This window comes from Doryrhamphus excisus, linkage group LG23 (assembly GCF_037039965.1).
Source record: "Doryrhamphus excisus strain RoL-2023G ecotype Guam linkage group LG23, RoL_Dexc_Guam_v1.1, whole genome shotgun sequence".
Lineage (NCBI taxonomy): Eukaryota > Metazoa > Chordata > Actinopteri > Syngnathiformes > Syngnathidae > Doryrhamphus > Doryrhamphus excisus.
In genome coordinates, this window is record NC_136379.1 from 3,184,001 (window position 1) to 3,190,000 (window position 6,000).

The 6,000-nt window shown below is 41.0% G+C and overlaps 1 protein-coding gene across 2 annotated transcripts in view; it reads left to right on the forward strand.

Annotated features, from left to right (window-relative positions):
- Window positions 1-6,000, forward strand: part of drp2 (dystrophin related protein 2) — a 203,391-nt gene that overhangs the window by 31,792 nt on the left and 165,599 nt on the right. The window contains exon 1 of one of the 2 annotated variants that reach the window (XM_078788607.1): window positions 2,946-2,964. The exons of the other annotated variant lie outside the window; for it this stretch is intronic. The gene's annotated coding sequence lies outside the window, so the exon portion shown is untranslated. Of the gene's footprint in view, window positions 1-2,945; window positions 2,965-6,000 lie in introns of those variants that run through there. 2 annotated transcript variants of the gene reach the window in all.

The following is a 6,000-nucleotide window of genomic DNA, read 5'->3' on the forward strand; positions in this document are numbered from 1 at the left end:
AACCGCGGCTTCCAAATCGCGGTAGCACTCTTACAGCACCAGACCATGACACTACCACCTTCATGTTTGACAATTACCTCGTTTCTCACTTGTGTTGCCAGGTATTCAGATAATAATAGCTATGTTTTGACTCATTTTCAATGGATACTGCATAGTGTAGTGTAGTATAGTACAGTATATATTATAGTATGGTGTAGGGGTATAACCATTCATTTTAATAACGATTCAATTTGCTGATATGATTCAAAGATATGATCTGATTCAGGCCAACCAGTGAGACCGGGACATAAAGGCCTGCATGCTGGACAGTGCAGGTGACGTTTCCTCTATTCCTGTTGTTTTTTGTAGGGAATCAGGTATACATGAATTATGGATACAAACAAGTACACAGCGAATAATGGCAAATGCATTCACGTGTTATTCACATATTTGTGATAATTCACATAGTATAGTATAGTACAAACTGCGCATTCACTATCTAAAACATTATTAACATTGTTTAAAAGCCTCTTTGCAAAAGCCAAAGTGTTTCCAGTGTTTCATCTTGTCCTCTGCGATCCGCCATGCGATGTTTTGTTGTCTGCTGACGTGAGGCAGACTGAATCGAGTACTGATGCAATCGATTGATTGCCTTTTAAACTATGTTCCATTGATACATGTCATCTGGAATGGAAAGTTGCAGAACACAGATCAACGTAGTTCGTTGGACCACAGGAATATAAATGGATACATGGATGTAGGAGATGAATTGGTAGACGCCTACCAAAGTATACCCTGCTTTACTTCCTATATTGTTATAGTGGATAGAAGATGTACTGTCAAAAAATGGTAATTATTTAGAATGACCCTAATTGAACCCCACTTTCTATTCATATCTAATATTGGCCTTTCACCTTTTAAATAATGTAATTGTAATGATCCATGGATGTACCACACCTGATGCATGGCGAGGAGGAGTTCCATCCATTCTTCCATCTGAGTGCTTCCTGATGAGTTGTGTCAGCAGCACGTTGTCATTGATTTGTATCGGCTCATCTTCAAAGCTTCGCTGGAAAACAATGATGGCTGGCACTCTTATTACCATTCCCACAATGCCGAGGGGCTGAATATCGGAAGGCAGCCTGGTTAGAGACCATCGAGGAGCGGCAGGGTCATGTTCGAATCTGTGATACCTTGAATTTTGTTTGTTGTTGCTTGCATGTACAGTACAGCATGCCACTGATGCTATACTGTAAGTGAGTATCAAACACGGTCGTCTCCATAGCAACTAAGCGTTCATGTCGGGGCATGGCAGTACTCCCAATATAATTTAATTGTGGTGTGTGGGAGGGAAGAAAATGCTGAGTTTTTAAAAACCAAGCTAAATGCGGTAAGCACATGCTGTGCTTTTAAATACAATTGGAGGGATTTAATAAGAGGGAGCAGCGCCCCTCATTCACTCTCTAGGACTCCAAAGCAATTTGTTCCCCCCTTTCCACCATCATTCCTCAACCCTGAAGTGCTTCTGATAGCCGGCTGAAATTAATGTCCGGCATTAATGTCGGAAGAGTTGAATAAAGGCAGCTCAGGCTGAAGCATGCGGATAATAGAGGCCCGGTTCTTTTAATTAACAATTCACTGGAAACTCCAAAGTACGTGTATGTACAGTATATATACTGGCTAGAAATAGCTATATATCTAAATCTATCAATCAATCGATAGATGGATAGATCTGTCCGATAGATGGATATCTATCTATGGTGTTGATATGGGTTAATAATACAGGGCCATTATGTTAGTGACATCAAATAACTGCATGAAACTTTGCAGAGCATCATCAATATGAATGTATGCGATATGGGTCCCTTTGACCAAGATGGGTTTTCTCCGGGTACTACGGTTTCCTCCCACGTTCCAAAAACATGCTAGGTTAATTTGTCACTCCAAATTGTCCATAGGTATGAATGTGAGTGTGAATGGTTGTTTGTCTATATGTGCCCTGTGATTGGCTGGCCACCAGTCCAGGGTGTACCCCGCCTCTCGCCCAAAGACAGCTGGGATTGGCTCCAGCACCCCCACCACCCCAGTGAGAACAAGCGCTATAGAAAATGGATGAAAAATGGAAGTAAGTCTGAGTACATGTAATGAGTTTTCAGCAACCTTTTCCCAATTATCATCTGCTCCCAATTACCACCCCATCCTCTGTGTGCTTTAGGTACATAAATAACGAGAGCATGATTCAGTTAGATGGAGAAGGTAGGAAAAATATTCTCACAGTCTCCCAGTGGCTGCAGTTCACTGTTGCGGTTTCATCCTGCACTTCCTAATGGGAATGACTTTTCCTTGGCCTTTGTTCCATCTCCGCCCCGCTCAAGACTGAAGATGTTCTCCCCAGGCATCAAGGGCCAGCCGCGGGGCCACCTCATATGTCACATACCGTAACTATGATGACTAAAAATGTCGGCTTCCATGTTCATCCCGATGCCACCTCCCACCCACTCTTCCACAACCGTCCCCACTAAAGCACATCTTATGGCATCGGAGGCTTTGCAAGGCAGCAAAAACATTAAGAGGGAAAAAAGAGCAAGACAAAAAAAACTGCCTGAAGCTGTGAAAATTGAAGCTAAGTGCTGACCTTGATGTCGTAATGGCTGCAAATAGCGTTTGAATGCCAGCGTGATCCACAGAAGGGCAGCATGCGCCCAAGGGGAGATGCTGGAGGAGGCGTCTGATGCTGCCAAATGGGGGCCAAGGCGGCGTGAGGGTGTTGTTAGATGGATGTGCGAGGATGCAGCTGACTGGTGTCACTGCATCCTCTCATCCTCCATCATACACAGGCAACAGAAAATAGTCCTGAGGTAGAAAGTGGGCCGGAAGGACGCCATTGATGCTATTTTACTCTTATTGATGGGGAAGTGGAGTGCTCCGTAATCGGACATTTTCCTCATTTGGCTGTGCTTTGGAGAGAGAGCTCCTGCAAAAAGCGTGAGTCAAAGAGCATCTATTTGACAACTGTTTTTCAGGGCCTACTTCAAAAATGTTAGTCACTCCAAAGCTGACGTCATTCATGTGCTGAATTTAGCCGGTGGGTTACCGGCTGAACAGCTCTCATTCATGCTCATTCTCACTTACTCATTCATTCATTTTCTATACCGCTTATCCTCGTGAGATCACATGCTGGAGCCTATCCCAGCTGTCTTGATCCTGGACTGGTGGCCAGCCAATCACAGGGCACATATAGACAAACAACCATTCACACTCACATTCATACCTATGGACAATTTGGAGTGGCCAATTAACCTAGCATGTTTTTGGAGTACCCGAAGAAAACATGCAAACTTCACACACAGATGTCTAAGTGGAGAATCAAACCAGGTCTCCTAGCTGGGATGCCTGTGCGCTAACCACCCAGCCACTGTGCGGCCGCAATTCATTCATATGTTGTAATATCTTTATGTTCCATGATTTATGAGAATGAAATCCATGGCGAATACGAGACGCTGTCTTCCATCCTGCAAGCCTTTCTTGTGAAATCAGTTCATGAACGCTTGAGAATCTGAAATTTGAAATAAAACTCCATAGAATATGCTTTTCGTCCCATGTTCATTTCGTGTAAGAATTATAGTTCATAAACAAATGACAAATTCTTAAAATAGGGCATCACTTCTCAATCACAATCTGAATAATTAAACAAACCAAAGCAAAACTACTGCGACTTTAATGCCAAACATCATTTTAGGTATGAATACCTGTACCTGTTGGATGGGTGCATATATTGTTTAACAAAAAGTGAGAAATACATTTTCGTTTTAACATTTATTAATGTTTTATGATTGCAATAGTTCTGTACTCGCCTGAGGAAGATTTGATGACATGAAGAATGAAAACTGTTCCACTGTGGTCACAAAATGAGTAATGACGAATTCATTGGTAAGACAAATACATACGTGTATACCGTAGGTGCTGGTGATTATACATTCACTGATAAATGTCCTTGCAGTGTTTATATGTTGTGTTCGGGGCATCATTTGTTAAACTAATCTAATCAGTGTCTCGTGTTATTGATCTTATCATCTTTGCCCTGCAAGAAAGCCCTTTTATTTCTTTCACTGTATTGGAATGATCCATTAGTTAATGGTGAGCGGTGATATAAGTGTCACATTTAACGTGACGTATAGCTGACTTTTCAAGAACATCTTCAATGTGTGCTGCTGTCAACGTGGATATGGAGCATAGAAAAAAGTGAAGAGTAGCCCCTCCATGACGGAAGGCCCATTGAGATGCCATCACAGGGCCGCTTTTCAGTGGGAATGAGGCAGCCGGTAAAGTGCAAATGGTGGATTTTCCACTGCCACACGGCCGCTTCAGTAAAGCCTGCACTGCAACATTTCACACGCTGAGAAAACACCCAAGGATACAGACCATGTCGTCTTTAGATGAAGGCAGACCTTGTATCTTTTCCTCCTTACCAGACTACAATCAAGTCTTACCAGATGTGTGCACATGGGGAAAAAATGTGCTAGAAAATAAATCAGAGGTTTTACAAAAACATTGTTGTACAGTACCTTCACAAGGATGGAAGGAAAACAATATTCATGAGATGAAAATTATCATTAAAAATCTCAAAAACAGAATTATGGCAATATAGTTGTAATTAGTGTTGAATTGGTTGCAGACCCGAACATGATACTTAATTTCTGTGATAAAGGATTCACTATAAATACATTTAATATTTTCATAGTTAGAGCAGAGGAAACCCATTTATATTTATATTTATATTTATATTTATATTTATATTTATATTTATATTTATATTTATATTTATATTTATATTTATATTTATATTTATATTTATATTTATATTTATATTTATATTTATATTTATATTTATATTCATATTCATATTTATATTTATATTGTTTTGGGCAAGTCTGAGATATGGCTTTTTCTTGGCAATCCTCCCATGAAGTCCAGCATCCTGAAGTCGCCGCTTCACTGTTGATACTGACTCTGGTGATTGACGGCTACTATTTAGTGCAGCTGCCATGTGACGACCTGTGAGGCGTGTTTGTCTTAAACTACACACTCTCAGATATTTGTCTTCTTGCACTGTTGTGCATCAGGGCCTCCCACTCCTTTTTCTGTCCTTGTTAGACCTAGGTTGAGTCCCTACTCTGAAGGGAGTAGTTAACAGCATAGTAAGAGATTTTAGTTCTAGTTTAGATTTTGAGATGGCTTTTCTAATCATCTATTAGTCTTATAAAATGATGAACTTGGATTAGCAGCCATACCAGGAGATTGATGCAGAGGACTGACAGTTGTTGATAGTAGGCCTCTATGCAAAAATGTACATCCTTCTTTGAAAATCATCTCATTCATTTTCATTGTTTGTGAAATGGATAAAAATGTTACAAAAATGATAAAAATGTATGTGTATATATGTATATATTAGGGTGTTCAGAAAAATAAAAGTTTGTGATATTCGTTGTGCTGAGTTTTGATTCAGCTCTACTACCCGAGAGTATTGCACCGCAGTTTGCAATTTCTCCCGCGACATCCCTATCCCGTGCCTCACCACATCAGCCTAGCGTGTATTATTGCTTGGGAGAAGTTACTCTTACTGTAATGCTTTACCCGTTCTCTTTCCAGATGGCTAGCACACGATCCAAGAGAGACGTTGTGCTTCTAGGAAATGCTCGGAAAGAGAGTTTGTCCTCGTTAAAACAGCTCCCGACAGTCAAGGAGGTCCTCCTGCGACTTTTCTTCTTCCTCAAGAATGAGAAATCTGAGTTCAGCATCAGTGCTGGTCATTGAGGAGGTCATCCGTTTGTGGGACCAATCCTCCATTACTACTGCAGAAAAACGTAACGCCGTTCAAAAGTTGAAGGTGGAATACGAGAAATACCGGAAAGTGATGAAAAACCACACCAGGGGAGGGGAAGCACAGGAAAAGAAAGAAGCAGAGTACAATAAGAATTGTCTAGGTCTTTTCGACATCGCCAAAGGGAATGTGATGTCGCA